This window comes from Montipora foliosa, chromosome 6 (assembly GCF_036669935.1).
Source record: "Montipora foliosa isolate CH-2021 chromosome 6, ASM3666993v2, whole genome shotgun sequence".
In the NCBI taxonomy this organism is placed as follows: Eukaryota; Metazoa; Cnidaria; class Anthozoa; order Scleractinia; family Acroporidae; genus Montipora; species Montipora foliosa.
Genome location: NC_090874.1, coordinates 13,211,282 through 13,229,561, shown reverse-complemented (window position 1 = coordinate 13,229,561; position 18,280 = coordinate 13,211,282). Strand labels below are relative to the sequence as shown.

Below are 18,280 nucleotides of genomic sequence, written 5' to 3'. Positions count from 1 at the left end.
TGAGGAGTCGTCAAGTTGAGGCGCCTTGGTGTCTTTTAATGTCAAGAAACTTTGTCTAAATTGCTTTAAAATGGCAATGATTGATTGTGGTTGACGTTATCTTGTTTATGATTAAATTAAAAGGTAAAAAGGTGCCATATGAGATGCCATATATCCGAAGCTTTCGTTTTGCATTTCTGCTAGTACTAACGGTTTTTTGTGGGTGAGCTTAGAAATGCACAGTAATGTACCAAGCGTTTTACAGGGGAAGCAAGACCAAGACTGAGCATTTTTTTTCAGCGTTTGGTTTCTTCATTGTAACGAGATATCTTTTAATTTTAATTTTTGTAAACAGAGATGTGTTCAGTTGAAAACGGACCGCAATGTTTGCGCTATACCTTGTGATTTCCATCATATGAGAACGGAACGATCGAATTAAGATCGGTTTTTGAAATCTTCGCTCGAGAAGTGAGAAAAGTCATCGCCATACCGGCTCCGTTCATTCCTATCAGTAGACTAATGCCAAAATCTCTGACCTAAGAAATCCATTCCCACGACATCAGATCATGATTCCTTACAACAAAAACACTTTTGGAATTAGCAGTCGACCAAATATAGTCAATCAACTTCCTCAGTTTCGACAATCCAGTAAAATCTGGTAATCCCAATTCCTATCAGACGAAAAAAGCCACCATACAGTATAAGGAGTATTTGTTGCATACTTAGCACCGCAAATAATGGATAATTAGTGTATTATTTTTGTTTACCGTTGAAAGTTACGTATGTTGTTAATATACTACTACCGTGACTTTTTTGCCATTCTTGCAATTAAATTGGCCACGAAGTTTATTAGCCAAATCTCCCTATCAGACCCTATAACGATTGTAATTAGCCCGGGGTCCCCCCACTTTCCCCAGGGAATGGCTGATGATCTTGTAGTCTTAGAGGTCGACAAGCGCAGTCAAATTATCGTGAAGACAAGATTTCTGCTCGTAAAAGGATGTGAGACTTGACATGCTTCGGTTTGTTTAACAGCCGACAGAGAAGAACTAGCAAGTGGGATGGGATACTTCCACTTTCACAGCTTCGGGAACTATATTGTTCAAAACAAAATTTGTTATAGGAGTATCAAGAACGGTTTTATGTTCAATTCGGCCATTTGTTTATGCTGGTACCTAAAATACTAACTGTATTTTTCACATACGGTTATTCCAGATTTCAACGAGAATCTTACCTGGGGATTGGGAAAAATCAGGGATATTTTATTCTCTAACACCTCGCACCAGGGAAAAATCGAGGTACTTAGTAAAGAGAAACTCTGAGTCATTTCAAGTTGTTTGCATGCATGGAATTGTAGCCGCCGAACGCAAGAATGCGGGCTCATCCAACTCCTTGTGGTTTGTTTCGGCAACATGGCCAATCTCGACCCCCAGAGCTTCTCTTGACTGAGAGAGAGAAGAACTCTGGGGAACCCTGAAACAAAGTGTAGTAAAGTGTCTTCCAATTGGTCTTCGTGAAGAACAATCAAAAGCGTCTCTAATTAGTGCATTCATGTTAACACGAGAACTGAGCAGACGCCGTAAGGTTCACATCGCCAATTTTTGGTGATAAGAACCCTATGGCGCATGTTCTCCTACATAGAGTTTCCTAGAGCCTTGGGTCGTCTCGTCGGGAATTGTTATGTTAATCCTTTTCCATCTTGCTTCTGCTGATACGAACTGTTTCGATATAACGTTCCATCTGAATGGTTAAAACATCGTGCTTTATGACAGTACAGATGCACAGCTGATGCCACTCGTAGGATTACGAAAATAAAGTTTTGCAAATAGTTGAGCCGAATTCGTGTGGTAATTAAGAAATTCTTTATCATAAAACAAATAAAGAAACCTCGCCTGTGATCTGTTTCGAGAAATAGGGAATACACTCGCGGACTACATCTCGCGTTTCCCCCACATTTCTTTCGTGCTCTATCTGCTCCCTGCGTGCTTTACAACAGAACAGGTCACATGCGAGGGCTCTTCATTTGTTAATTGTGATAGTCTTATACCTCTCTAGGAGGGACAACTTCTTGACTTTGCTTGCTCTGGGGCCCCATCTATCAGAGGGAAATTGAAATATTTGGCTGAGCCCTTTGCAAAGTCCCCTCTCTTGACCGGGGACCCTCTAGATGTTGGCCGTTGATAGGTGCATTAGCGTTAAACTTTAGCATCAAATTGTACTCTAAATCGTTTCTTAATGTTGTAATTTTGTTTTTCAAAAGCAACGGAAATTTCAGCCTCATGCCATGATCATTTGAACTCGATGGTGTCAAACGCTGAAACCCGTCTGTAAAACGTCATGACTTTGTACACCGTCCGTACAAGAGCAACAGCGATCAGTTTCTTTGAGGATAACATATTTTTCCCTAGCTTGATATCTGCTTCTTTCTAAATTAGATATTTGTTACTGTAAATACTGAGAATAGCGTGAATATAGAAATTAAATTGAATCGAGATAAATGCAAATCCGAAACACAAGACGACTTGATCAAGCAAAATAGTAAAAGGAAAGGAAAGGAACTTTATTTAAGTGTCTAATCTTCTAGCGCCGCAGAGCACTAATCGGGGACACTGTACATGTAAATTGAAATTAACAAGTTAACGCAAATCAAATCAAATTTTGGTTTTTGAGGAAAGGGGAAACCGGAGTAACCCGGAGAAAACCTCTCGGTGCAGAGTAGAGAACCAACAAACTCAACCCTCATATGACGTCGACTCTGGGAATCGAACCCGGGCCACATTGGTGGAAGGCGAGTGCTCTCACCACTGCTTTTGCGTCCCCTCACCAGTCCACGTCTTCCCTCATGGACAGAGTTGCAAACATGACGTCCTCTCCCTTCTCTCAAGTCCGCTGGTCAGAATGGCATGACCATTGCGAAGGAGTCAACTGAAGGTCCGAGCTGTTGTGAGCGAAAGCTATCTAACAGAAGGTAAGAAAGTTTGTTACTGCATTTTAAGTGAGAGATCGGTCTCTTCGAACGTGTTGTACTGTTAAATCTTTGTTTGCCTGCTTCTTCCTTCTCGGAAATGATCATGGCCGTGTCTAGATATCTGGCAGCCGGACACATTGATCGGGCGCAACTCTTTTAATAGAGCGTGTAATAATCGGGTGTCAATTTACTGTGTTCTTTTCTTGCTTTGTGTTCGTTCGGGCGTAACTCCTTCGAGTAATAATTGAGTTTTACTGTGGTCTTGCGTTGTTTGCGTTATTAGGGGTTGTGTTTTGTAGGACGCAAACCGTATCGGAAGAATAAAAATAGGCGGTCAGTATAAAATAAGGACCGCGGATTGCGGACTGCGGACCGGGTATAAAATGCGGACCAGGTATCAAACTCGGACTGCGGGCCGGCTACAAAACGCGGACTGCCTGCGGACTAGATATGAAACAAGTTTTAAAAAACGGATCATAGAACAAAACTATGTTTGTTCTGGCCCAGATCCAGATTTTAAAGAAAGGCCTTGAGTACTCTTATTCCATGTCAAAATATTGTCACGTACACAGAAATGCTCAGTTACAACATCGACAAAGCTAGAGAAAATAAGAGTAGAGATTTTATCTCAAAATTTAAAAATCAAACGAGACTTACCTTAAGTTGAAGTTTGATTGTAATTCTATGAGTTATTGGACAAGGAAACTAAAGAGTCATGTGAGATATGCGCACGCAGATCAAGTGTTCAGTCTTCAGTAAAAAAGTGTTTAGGGTAGGGAAACAAAATCCCTATCACACATCAAGAAAATAGTTTGGGATAGGTGACTCCTTAGTTTCCTTGTCCAGTAACTCATAGAATTACAATCAAACTTCAACTTAAGGTAAGTCTTGTTTAATTTTTAAATTCTATTTTGTCATTGGGCTACACCACTAAGGAGTCATGTGAGAGTTTCAAAGTGTTGGGATCACAAGCTTGAGGGCTTGGGTCAAAACAAACCTACAAAGAGGCAAACCCAACAAACAATATAATAAAAAATTTGACAGTGTACAATAATAGCACAATATTCGCCCAATGATTTTTCTGTATACATGAATCTAACAAAACCTGACCAAAATTGTCGTCAGTTTGTAAGGGCTTTTTATAAAACCTATTGAACGTTGAGGCGTTAGCCCAGCCAGCCGCTTGCAAAATGGTTGCAATATCCACATTAAGCCATTTTGCTGCCGACGATGAGGCCGATCTTGTGCTGTGTCCAGTAAACTTCTCAATACCAGACTGCTTTAATACGTGTACCTCTTTAAGCCACCTAGATAGTGTATCTGTGGCGACTGCCTTATGTGGCTTTTGGTAACTAATTAGCAACTGAGTGTTACATGTACCTCCATGTTAGTTTTTTGTTCGTTCAAGGTATTCTTTTAGTACTTTGATAGGGCAGAGTTTTTCATTAGGAATGAATGATTCAATCACTAATGGACTTTGGTGGTTTCCAGGTCTAAATGTTTTTAGCAATTGTGTGAAGCAAAAAATGCACTCTTTGTGCCCAAGTTTAAGGTAATCAATAGATAATGCTTTCAATGTTTGACATCTTTGGGCTGAGATCAGAGCCAAAAGCATAGTAAGTTTCATAGTTAAGTTCTTAAGGGTGAGTCCTTAAACAAGAGGTAGAGTTTGTAAAAAATCAAGGACGGTACGAACATCCAAAAATTTCTTGGTATTTCGGGAGGCTTGGTCTAGTTTCATAGACTCCCTTCATAAATCTAGGCACACTAGGATGGTCCACAAAAGATCTGTTGTTTGACAGAGTAATTATAGCAGATAATGCACTCCGGGCCGTGTTAAGTCCACTATAGCCTATACCTTCATCATATAATTCTCCTATATAGTTTACACCTTCTGAAACAGTTGGCGAAATTGGATTAACTTCTCTTTTACTACAGTTTAAAAAAATCGTTAATAATTCATGAGCCTAACAGCCTAAATGAGCTTTATATCCTGATAAAACACTCCTCGTTAGTATTCTTTATATAAAGAATACTAATAAGGCATAGCTTGTTTTATTGTATACTAATATTCACCTCTTACAATTTGAACCATTGTTTTGAGTCCAGAGGGACACGCTCTTTGTGGAATGTTTTTTAAGCCGTTCAAAAAACTCGCAGTACGTGTTTTATCGGGTCTAAAAACACTCGGCTACGCTTCGTGTTTTTAAACCCCGATAAAACACTGCTGCTCGTTTTTTAAACATTACATAGCTTCAATTTTTACAAGGTGCCTTCGGGTCCCTGATCTCCAAGATGCTTCCATGTTATTGGTACCTGTTGAAGAAAAGCCTCTGTTTTGGAGTTGTTTCCGGGTAAGTGGCACATCAGTAGGGATGGTATCTGGTGAAGTTGGTGTTTTTCGTTTGAGTGACTGGGCAGATAAAATGTCCTCTCGGTCGCCGGCAAAACCACTGGTGCCTGGACGAGCATCTTCATTGCCACTGGCCACCATATCTGGGTGGGCCACTTGAGTATAACCAAAATCCTGTCTGATTGTTCCTTCCGAATCTTCTGTAGGACTAAGCTTATTATGTTAAGTGGAGGAAAAGCATAAAACTTGTAGTTACTCCATGTCAAGTGAAAAGTGTTGACAGCAAAAGCTTCCGGGTCTGGATGATATGAAATATATGGCTTGACTTGATAATTAACGTGAGAGGCAAACAGATCAAGATTCGGGGTAAAACAAAGTTGTGCACACGATTGCTGAAATAATGTTTTGTTAAGGCACCATTCTTTGTTACGCCTAGATTTTCGAGATTCAGAGTCTGCCTCAATGTTCTCTTTCCCCGGAATTCAGGCAACAGTGAGCCATATATTGTTTGCAATACTCCAATCCCAAATAGTTTTAACTAAGAAATTCAACTTAGTTGAATGACTGGTGCCCATTTTATTAGCTATAACCTGAACTGTTGTGTTATCAACCAGGACTCTAACATGTCTTCCTGGTACTAGTGGTCTATAAGCTTGTAAACCAATAATTCAAGATAGTTGATATGGGTTTCCTTCTCTGTAGCTGTCCAGAGCCCCCCTGTAGAGGTCATTTACTGCCCACCCCCGGGATCCTTGTGTAGATGCATCAGTACGAATGGTGATTTGTGGGTCAGGTCTGTCTATTTTATTGACTGCAGTATCTATACAATCGATCTACTACTGAAGCTCCTCTCTAGCAAATGGTGTCAAGCTCATAAAGGCATCAAAATTCTCATATTTTTGTGTAAGGGCTTAAGATTTTTCATGTTCTGTAATGCGAAAATGCAGAGAGTCATACATTACCCCAGGAAAACTAGATATGATGAGGCCCACAACTTGTGCCACCTCACGAATCGACACTCTTTTACATGACAGAATTTGAGTTACAACTGTCTTCACACTTGTTTGCCTTGTCTAAAGTAGGTGATACTGTCACATGGATTGAGTTCAAAACAAACCCCAGAAATACTAGAATTTTTGTGGGTATGAAAACTGATTTTTTAGGGTGAAGAACAAAACCGAGATTGCCCAGCAATGTTGTGCCAATAACATTAGAGGCACATTCCGTAAATCCACAGATGCCATATAACAATTTGGTTACATTAAGCTAAGAGCAGTCCAAATTGAATACATCTTAAAATGCCTACACACCACATTTTTATTTAAACTTTTCAGATTCAGGATTAATCTATGTGACCCATCATCTTTGGGCCGGAGAAATATGGGGGAGATAAAATCACTCTGCGCCGAAACAAACTCAACAATAACTTCTTTGGCCAATAAATGTTGAATTTCTTTTGAATTTCTATTTTTCTCTGTTGAAACATGTCTGATGCGGCGGAGAAGTGAACTCAATTTTCTCCCCAGCAACTGTGCGCAAGACTTCTGCGTCAGAATTTTTTTTGCGCCATTCGCACAGTCTACGTGACAACTGGCCAGCTTTGAACGAAGCCGCATCTTCAATATAAAATAATGTATCACCTTAGACATATTCTCGGCTAAATTGCTTACCTGTAAAGTTTTAAAAATCAATTCATCTGCTGTATTTACTGCCACTGATATTCCCTGATTTCCCCTCTTTTGTGAGTTTCTCTTCAACTTGGGGAATGATTTTGGCGGGTACTGCTTCCAGTAGCGGCCTTTAAACAAAAAGTTTTCTCCTCGTCGTTGTCTGTTATCCGAGACAGCATTGTTGTTATTCGAGAAGCGGCCTGCTTTCCCTTGGTTATGTCGTTCAGGGAAAGTGGTTTTACTTATCTTGTTCGAGGCCCGAATGTCGTTTAATCGTGATTACAGATTATCGCCAAACAATAGCAACGTTACCAGGACGTCCGAGGCACATAAACTGCTCTAGTGTTTGTGCAAAGTGAGTATGGCGTCACGACGCCGCAACGATAGCTCACCCGACGTGTGGCCTAGCACTGCCAACGCATCTGTATTTAGTTTTACTAGCTTATCAAGCTCCGGCAGTTTTTTCTGCCTCAATTGCACTTGCGTTTCTGTGGACAGAGGCAAAATACCCCGACTTTTGCATTGACTTTTGTAGTGACGAGGCGCGAAGGTCCTGTTGTCTGGTTTGTTGTCAAGTTTGTCCCAAATCTCCGTGTTAACATGAGGAACAATCAGCCTGTCGCAGTTTCCTGGTCGACTGTATTTTCCATCTTTTAGCTGACCAACGTTTGATGATAATGTCAGCAAGTTGCTGATTAATATTCGGACCAATGTCTTCGTCTTGATCAAAATCTTGAGAGATTTCGGTCAGCAAAGCGTCATCCTCGTGTCGAGCATCTGAGACGCTTGTTTTACCCTCTGTGGCCGTGTCGACGTGGGGTTCTGTCGTTTTAAGGAGCGTTTCGCCGTCACTGAGATCGCTTTCAGCATCCTTTCCATGTTCCGTTCAGCTTTTGCGTCGTTTCTTTACCGGTTCCTCTGCTTCAGACGGGTCATCCCGCCTTATTCGCTTAAACGATTTCTCCATGGACAACATGGATGCGGACATGCTCGTTAGAATTTGGCTTAAATTCTTTAACACTTTTGGCATCTCTTCCTCGTTGTCTCGATCGCCATGGTCATCCAACAAAGCCGTTTCATTTGCGTCAGAAGGCAGGATTTCATCCAAATCCAAGTTTCTCACCATGCTTGTAAAATTTCGACAGACAAAAACTACGCGGGCAACTGAACACTTCATTTACTTGCGCATATCTCACATGACTCCTTAGTGACGTAGTCCTATGACGAAATAGAATTATATTTTACTTCACGAATTTAAAAAGGTAAAGGAAAGGAAAGGGGATGAACTTTATTTATGTGTCTAGTCGTTCTAGCGCAGGAGCACATAATCTGGAACATTTTGAACTGAAATCAACAATTAACGCAAATCAACTCAAACACTGGAGGGAGTGGAAAAACTGTTATAGGGAAGAACGGAAACACTTTTGGCGTAAACTTGAACTCTTCTTGTATTTCCATCTTTTATATTCAAGGCCTCTGACTGTTGTTGTCGTAGTTCGAGCTAGGATGGCCCGATGGATTCAACACACACGAAGAGTGTTTTAGCTCGTCATGCAATCTTTACTCCCAACGTCTGCGTAAGAGGCTTCAGATAAAGTCGGTAGTGTGTACGCGTAAATCAGGACATGGACTGTGACAGTTGTTCTCTTGGTCGAGTGCTGTTTACAGACGGACCCGTGCGACACTGAGGCGAACAAAAAGTTGTATCAATAGCAACAAAACATTAATTTTGCTATTAGATAAAGAGACCCCCGTCCAAACATCACAGTGGCGTCTGTTCCGAAGATATGTAAATGATTGGCAGGGCACATGACGTCATGTGCACGGGATGCGCAATGAGTAAATATTTGTGCATTCTTCGTGGGAAAATAACGCTTGCAGATCGGGTCGAGATAGTTTTGGTCTCGCTTTGCGTGATGTTCAATATATATTCGCGCTTCCAGTTATTTTTGTGTGGTATCGGGTCAAAAAAAAACAATGTTGAAATCAGCATCTCCCACTGAAGTCCTTCAAATTTCTCATAAACAAACATAAAGATGGTGACCCACGAAGGATTTCATTAATTACTTTCGTGTCTTACCTCTAATAAATACAACATACAAACGTTTTTCAATTTTAACTAAAACCTTGAGCTATTGATCGTCGTTTTGAGAAGCCAAAAAAATCCACTTCAGCGCTATAGTTGATAATTATGACGCGAAACATGTTTTTCATCATTCTGTAGTCGGACTTCAGTTCATGACGTCGTCAACCCGTCGCCATTTCGTTGCTCTGTGCCTTTTTCACAGCGTTTTGTGCCTAGTCCGCAACCTTCAGTCCTCATTTTATACCCAGTCCGCTGTCTGCTGTCTGCTGTCCGCGTTTAATACGGACTGTAAAAATAGATAACTGCGGGACCTCGGGAGCAGGTTTTTAAGTTCCAGATTTTAGTGGCCGGGCATTCCATAGTCTAGTCCAAGCTGTTGTGATCGGAAACTGTCTTAAAGAAGGTAAGAAAGTTAATTGCTGTATTTCAAGTGAGAGATCAGTCTGCTGGAAGGTGTTGTATTGTTAAATCTGGTATCAGAAGGTTCCCCACAAGGTGATTCGGAATAATTTCCGCACAGGTCCGTACTTCATTATGCATACAGGGCAAATGAATTATGCATTCACACTATTGTTTTTCTGCAAATAATATTATGCTCATGCGCAAATGAAACCACGCTCTTGTGAGAAAATGGCAGATCGGTTCCGCGATCAGTCAAAGAATGCTTTGACACCTTTAGTTGATCAAAAAAACAGCGAGAATACTAAGAAAGGAACAAGAGTTGCACTCAACGTTTTTCGAGAGTATCTCAAGGAAAAAAAGGTAGACGACGCAAAGGACAAGTTGGCGAGTGCATATGTCCTTTGAGATTTTATGCTGAAGCCAGAATTCAATACGATTATCTGCACAAAACTGAAATATCTATCAACAACCAACACTTCTCCTTAAATTCCCTTTCATGGGAAAATGAACCTTGAGCTCAAGCAATTCCTGGTACTCGCTTAGATCTGATGGAAGATTTGTTACCTGTACCATACATTAATTAGGAGAAACCATCGTAGGTGATTCCTGCTCCACTAAGCATAGCACCTCTCATTTTCTGCAAATGCATCTTAACAACCAAATTGTTGCATATCGAAGTGTTCCTGGAGGAAAAACTTGTTTCCTTACTTTGGCAAATTTCCAGGCAGTCACATTCTGTTTCTAAGGTCAAGTGTGCATTGCCACCATATGAACTTCACTTTACGAAATAGTTTTCTTTAGGATTATGAAATCCAAAATATGTCATATGTAAATGTTAACATAAATCTTGTTGCTGTTGTTGTTACTCAAAAGAAAAGACAAGATTGTAAAGGATTTCTAATTAAATCAAAGATTTGTTAGGTACCAAAGGGAGTCATACACGGAAACGTCATCTGACAACATCTCAAATCTATGCCCGCCAAGCTCACAGCCTTGTTCTACGAATATATCAGTACACTAGTTTGATTTTGGGTTAGTAAATAAAACAGTGTGGTAAAGTGTTATATCTTTTCACTGGGGTTTCTTCAACAAATGTGCAGAGTACTAGGCGAGAATGACTGTGGTGCTCATAAAAAATCCCGTCTTGCGCAGTTCCATATCGAAAAAAACAAGTATCAAAAAGATTTTCTTGTCACAGTCAAAAATGTGCAGGAATGGCGCAGTTGTGAGAGCACTCGCTTCCCACTAATGTGGCCTGGGTTCGATTCCTTGACTCGACGTCATATGTGGCTGTCTATGAGAGAAAAGTGCTTTAAATTTTTAAGATGAGAGTGAGGATCACTTTACCCCTTCGTCTATAACCGGCGCTTCAAATTTATTTTGTTTGTTTCATTCAATATCATCTTAACTTCCAAATTGTGACTTGCAGACTCGTACCAGTGACATGCTGGTCTCCCTTTGAACACAGAAGAGGCTGAGACTAGATAGAGTCACATGCCAGAGCCAACCATTAGTACTGATAGGAGTTGAAGTGTTGGCTATTTACAAACTTTTCTTTAAGCAGATTGCATTACCTGTGTGCAACTGTTATCTTAAAAGGAAATCATTAACCACTTAAAAATGAAATTACTACTTTCGTTATAAAGTAAAAAAATTTTAAAAGAATGAAACTTAAGTTAGACCAATATAGTTCAAGGTAGTTACCCAATTTAGTTGAAGGTGGCATCCAAGAAGTAAAGCTTCAAATGTTTCAGTACAAGATTTTACAGAACATATTACCCACTCAAGCGAGCTTATACCGAGATGGCATAAAAAACAGTGATCGCTCCACCCTTTGCAAAAGCGACAAGCAAATATTAGACCACCTCTTAGTCTCTCATAGCCTTAGTCTTGATGGTATGAAAAAACACGAGAACAGGTCTTGTTAAATTCAAGTAAACTCTTATACAGATGTCACGTTAGGTCGACTGATGGGCAAACACTAAATCACTTTATTCTTGCTTCAAAATATTATATTTTTTGTGCTGGTGCATGGGCCGGAGGATGAGCTTTGTTTCCAGACTTTCCTTTTGCGGCTGCATGAAAGACTCATCATTCTAAAAGAGATCGCTCCTGCTAAAAAATTCCTTAAGAATGTTTTTTCGGGAGTGGACTTTCCAAGGACTTTCTTTCTCTGTTCTCTTTCTCTTTCTCTTTCTCTTCCGGTAGCATTGTAACACGCAAATACACTCAGAGAAGAGATGTAATCTGCAGATTGTAATCTTGCGTCTGTAAACAGCATTTTTTACAATGACTGCAAAATTCTCGAGAGCTTATTGGCTAATTTTTTATGGTCAATAAGCGGACAGACACATAAATTTATAATTTATGCGTTTCGAAGAACTTAATTTATGCAAAATTTTGTGAAACTTCGATCTGTCACTTTTTAACCAATAGAAAGTCTCTTTTTTTTTCATTAACCAATAAGGGAGCGAGGCAACTTATGAATTTGGGTGCGTCAGATTGAATAAAATTGAATTTTCTTGCATTTTTGTCTAGCGTTCTTCTCGTGCTTTGACCTTATTTTAACCCCTCTGTCTTTTTGTTACTGTAAAAAACAAATTGGTGTCAGTTTTTCATGCGTCTGTCCTGTTATTGACAATAAATTTCGTCAAATTTGTTAAATGGGTACTTCATGTTATTCTTGTCATTGTTGTATATTTGTGTCAATTAAACAATTTTTTTTTAAAAATAGTGCGAGCACCAAAATGAGTAACCAGTATGAATATCAAATGGGAGATAACAAGAATTATTTTGCAATAAAATGCAAGGCTAGTTCCCCAGTGCTTGATGGTAAAGGCAATCAAAATGGCCTGAAAGCTTTAACAACTACTTGTGTTTTTGGATTTTATTCCAAGGTAGGTTTCTCATTAGATATTTCATTTTGGCTAACAAACGCAAATACCAAGAGAATTGCAGGAAAGCGACCTCGGTTTGCTCTCATTAAGAATGACCTATGACCATGGACATATTACAACCATGATCGGCATTACAATCTTCACCATTACAACGACCGTGACTACCACGATTGTCGTGAGCACTGGGAACAACGTGGCTACCATGACTACTGGGACCACCGTAAACATCTGGAGTACCATGGGCACTATGCATGATGATCATCCAGAGCCACAATGAATGCGGACGAGTGACCACCACAACCACAATGGTGACCGTAATCTCTCGGTTAGGACGATGACCCTGGCCACTAAGGACTACTCCGACAATCCGCGGAACCACCTTCTCTTTGCTTGGATACTTCATGTTAGCAAAAAAAGTAAATCAAAGATTAGTTAGCAATCTTAATGTAATTTCTTCAGGCAAAGAATCCTCTAGTAAGTTCTTGGCGTCAAAGATTTGACTTCTTTATTTTAGAATATACCTCGTAATAGTTCTTGGAGAGAATACAATTATTTGCTGTTGAGTAACCAGATTTAATTTTAATACATCTAATTGATAGACAGAGAGAGACTTTCATAACTTAATCTTAGGTCTTCCGTTTTAATAAACTTCAATAGCAAATGTTACTTAAACTTTTAGCCCACGACTAGAAGCATAAAACTTCATTGTATTTGTGCAACGCCGCTTTAACAGACCGAAATATTTTTAGACCTTTCCAGCTAATATGATCATAAGAGTCCCTGCCCGTAATTATCAAACACAACTCGGCAAGGGTCGAAAATTCGATTTCGCTCATATTTTTATGGTAGACAGGCTAGGGCATGACAAAAACTACTGGATAGTTTTTTCGGCAAAATATCCTGTTATTTCAAAGAAATATGCAAATTATCAAATTCCGTTAAAATCGCCATGTCACGCACTATTTTATTAAACAACTTTGAGAGTCTCGCATGGAAAACAACATTATTCTTCCGTCTTTAGAACACTCAAATATTTTTGTGCAATGCTTAAATGTGTGCTTGGTCGATTTTAGTGAATGTTGTGCTGTTGTTTTGGGTGGAAAATAATTAAATTTCGAAGACATGTATTTCATTCACTTAAAAGTACTTCGTAAATATAATTAATTTTCATCATGTGCGAAACCTTCAAATGGATTAAGCTTCTGGTGGTTGAATCGCCGAAGAATGTTCTACAGATTCCTGTAAAAATTTCTTTGGGCAAATGATTGTGAGCGACGCGAGAGCTTTTCAAAGTACGTTAAAAATGCAAATATTTGCCCTTCGTCGTCAAATATCAATTGACGGGTTACACGTAAATCTTAGCATGCGCCACATGACTTGACCCATATTAAGTTGAAATAGACACAGAGATGATAATTTCGAAATTTTCTAACCTTATTGGCAGTAAGAGACAGGTCCATAGGCCGATTTAAAGTGTTTCTTTCACGATTCGTCGCCTTTAAGCGGTCAAAGTTTGCTTCTGTTTAGACAACGTCTAATGCACATCGCCAATTGTCAACGTAATCAGTGGTCGAATATCATGAATCTGTGATCTTCTTTCGCGGCATATAATCATCACTGCATCTACCTAAGTCAACAGCTGCTAAGCAATTCGTGGATAGTTGTTTGCGTTGTACGTACTACACCAAGTTGACCAAAATATTACATTTGATTGCGACCTTTTACCTTTGCTCCCAAGAGTGTCGGCGCCCGCAGCACAATCTTGCAGCGTTCGTTATTTGGTCGTCATGCAATGCTATCATTTTAGTAGGTAGCTACACCGGTAGGGGTATATAGTAATAATAATAAGAATAATAATAATAATAATAATAATAATAATAATAATGATAATAATAATAATAGTAATAATAATAATAATAATAATAATAAAATCAAACAAATAAAAAGAATGTAAAACAAATATAAATATTTGATTTCGATATATTCCTATTTTGCTTTCCATATTTTGTATTGGGCACTCTAACACTGCGACGCGCCTTACCGTGGCCACCCAACAAACATTTTTTTCAAGTTAGCCAATCAGTGTGAGCGGATTTGATTGACAGACAAGCCTCCATTTGGTTCTTGCGCGTTGAAACTTTCTATGGAGGTGTGTCTGTCAATCAAATTCGCGTATCTTGATCAGTAGCTAACTTGTAAAAATGTTTGTTGGGTGGCCACGGTATGGCGCGTCGCACTGTAAAATAAGTGAAACAATTTGTTGAATGTTCCTCCATTTTTAGTCTGGGCTTGCGTGCAGTTCTTTGATTGGCTACGCTACTATCTATTCTGTGATGGATAGTATTTAGTGTAGCAGCTAACAAAATTAATGACGGCCGCCTCTTGGCGTTCTCAAAGTGTCTGTGAAGAGGATTTAGATAAAGTTTTCAACCACTAGTTGATTTATGCTAAAAGGGAATGAGACGAAGACCCCCGAAACCCGCCCCGAAAGAGCTCTAACTCGGGCCCCGGCCACAGTAAAGCTTAAGCGTTTTTATCTCGAAGAAAACGAAGCAAAATATTCTCGCCCACACTAACGTTTAATTTTCCCATTGGTTTCATCTGTCCAAACTAAAACGTTGGAAAACGATAAGAACGAGTTGGACCTAGGATTGTGCATATGTGAAATAAATGTTCAGTTAATACCACTACATTCACAAAGAAGTCCCACCACGCGCTAGCTCTTCCCGGTCTAATCCAATGTCTCCTTTGTCTTTCGTATGGCTTTCCTTCTCTATGGCCGTTTTTATACTAGAGACGCATAATCCGTCCAGACGAATTATTTGTCTCTCATGTTATCCGTCTAGTGTAAAGACGGGACGAACTATATGAGACGCATAATTCGTCTTGGACGAACTTAGGCAAACATTTTTTCTGCGTCTGTTAATTTCGTCCAGTATAAAGACGGGCACCAGACGCATAATGCGTCTGGACGAACTTTCCAGTTTAGTGCGTCTTCGAAGACGCACTAAAATAAATTCTTCGTCCAGACGCATAATACGTCTTGTGGCCGTCTTTATACTAGACGAATTTAACAGACGCAGAAAAAATGTTTGCCCAAGTTCGTCCCAGACGAATTATGCGTCTCTAGTATAAAAACGGCCTATCTCTATATCTCTTCGTGCCATAAGGCACATAAGGCTTTGACATTCTCTTTCCATCCACTTCGGTTTGCTGCTAAAGCTCTGACAGTCGTCCATGATTGCCACCCAGCTACTCGTCTTCAACCATTCTCCTCCATGTTGTTTTTGGTCGACCTGGTCTCCTCCTCCCCTCTGGCCTCCACTCCAATGCTGTAACACAGTGCTCCTCTCTGTTCTTCCTCAATATATGCCCGATCCAATTCCATCTTCGGCGTCTGATCTCATCACTCGTTCTGTTCACTCCTGTGGTCTCCTGGATTTGTTGGTGCGAGATGGTCCGTGGCCATCTTATTCTCAGTATGCGTTTCATGCATTTGTATTGGAAAGCGTCCAGCTTCTTTGCTTCTGTTTTCGTGAGTTTCCAAGCTTCGCAGCCATACATCAAAACTGCTCTGACAATTGTTTTGAACAATTGAGCTTTCGTCTTCCTGCTAATTTCGTTACAGTCCCAAATTCTTCGCAACCTGTAGACAGTTTGTCTGTCGTTACTTAGTCTCTGTTGTATGTCTTTGGTCGCCACGCCTTCCTTATCCAGCAGTGCACCTAGGTACTAGGTTTCCTTCATCAGCTCTGAATTGTTATGGCGGAATCTCACAAAACGCTTCAGGCATTAATTTGTGACATTTTGTTTCCGTGCGGAGATCGGGTGACTTCGAACGCGTAAGAAAAACTGCAAATTGGGGAGAAGCTTGTGAAGATTTGTCAGTTTTAAAAAAATGTCTGTTGTCGAGCGCGCGCAAGATGATGCGTTTGGTACCGGGGTTTGGTAACGGTATGATTACCGGTATGTTGCGAAAAGCAGTATGCCACGTCAATATTCTAACATGGCCCCAAGGCTTTCAGGACAAACATCCATATTTGGTGTTGTCTTCTTTGTATCCAGTCTCTTTCGGGAATTTAGAGACAAAAGAAACTTTAAAAAGTTACAAAATAATTATCCCTAAAGCCTCAGAGCAAGTAAGAATATTGATATATCGAACGTGGCCTATTTGAGTAAAAAAAAACTTTGCAAAAGACGCACAAAAGTCTCCGACTGTCGCGAGAGTATTCGAAAACAAATTCTGCGAAGTTGAAAAAAAGACTAACGACTTCTTTTTGTGTTTGCACTGTTTGGTTTTGTGGAAGCTGCTTTTGCACAGCGCGGAAAGACCTAGGAACGAGGTTAAGCCGAAAGTGTTACGCAATGTAGGTAGCGGGTCGCGTAAGAGATGACAACAGGAGACAACTCAGAAGACAAAGGGAAAATAGTCATTCTTTATATTCTTTTATTTAATCTCTTCCCACTCAACAAGATTTTGTGCTCAAAATGGTTACGTATATATCAGGATAGAAATTGCCCTACCCCTACCCTCTAGGCTGGGATGACAGCATTGCGTGACAAACAAATGACGAACCGCTGCAAAGTATTCAAGGTCAAGCAACAATCGTTCAGATGTGGTAGTATTTTGGCGCTGTGCGAAGTAAGCAATTATCCACAAATGACTCAGCCGTTGCTGAGTTAGATGCAGTGGCGATCAGATGCGCCGAAATATGGTATTTGACCATTAAATACGATGACAGTTGGCGATGTAGATCAATTGTGTAAACAGAAGGAAACTGTACTGCTTTATATGTGCCGAATGGCGGGAAAAACACGTTAAATCGGCTTTTGGATCTGCCTTATGCAGCAAATAAGGTTAGAACATTTCGAAATTATCATCTCTGTGTCTATTTCAACTTAATATGGGTCAAGTCATGTGGCGCTTTCTAAAATATATGGGTAACCAGTCAATTGATATTTGACGACGGAAGGGCAAATATTTGCATTTTTAACGTACTTTGAAAAGCTATCGCGTCGCTCACAATCATTTGCCCAAAGAAATTTTTACAGGAATCTGTAGACCATTCTTCTACGATTCAACCAGCAGAAGCTTAGTCCATTTGAAGGTTTCGCACATGATGAAAATTAACTGTATTTACGAAGTACTTTTAAGTGAATGAAATACCTGTCTTCGAAATTTAATCATTTTCCACCCAAAACGACAGCACAACATTCACTAAAATCGACCAAGCACACATTTAAACATTGCACAAAAATATTTGAGTGTTCTAAAGACGGACGAATAATGTCGTTTTGCATGCGAGACTCTCAAAGTTGTTTAATAAAATGGTGCGTTACATGGCGATTTTAACGGAATTTGGTAATTTGCATATTTCTCTCAAATAAAAGAATATTTTGCCGAAAAAACTGTCCAGTAGTTATTGTCATGCCCTAGCCTATCTACCATGAAAATATGAGCCAAATCGAATTTTCGACCCTTGCCGCGAAATTAAGAATTTGTCTGATTTTTACAGGCAGCCACTCATAAGTCTTGCGGGAGAAATCATTACCCATCGGATTAAGAATCTTATTTAAGAACCAAGCTTTTATTTGAGAACTTGTCTAAAGAAAGCTTGATTTGTGAAAATGGCGTTACATGGATTAAGAAAATAAAGTTTTGCAAAAATTTTAGCCGAATGCGTTCGGCAATTAAGAAATTCTTTATCATAAAACAAATAAAGAAGCCTCGCCTGTTATGTGTTTCGAGAAATAGGGAATACACTCGTGGACTACATCTCGCGTTTCCTCTACATTTCTTTCGTGCTCTATCCGCCTCCTGCGTGCTTTACAACAGAACAGGTCACATGCGAGGCCTCTTCATTTGTTAATTATGATAGCCTTATACCTCTCTAGGAGGGGCAATTTCTTGACTTTGCTTGCTCT

General features: G+C 39.8%; 1 protein-coding gene across 1 annotated transcript in view; it reads left to right on the top strand.

The window, feature by feature from the left end:
• The first annotated feature begins 2,893 nt into the window (after positions 1 to 2,893).
• Positions 2,894 to 18,280, top strand: part of LOC138006752 (zinc finger protein 709-like) — a 36,671-nt gene continuing 21,284 nt past the window's right edge. Inside the window, exon 1 of the mRNA XM_068853261.1 lies at positions 2,894 to 2,947. The gene's annotated coding sequence lies outside the window, so the exon portion shown is untranslated. The remainder of the gene's footprint in view (positions 2,948 to 18,280) is intronic.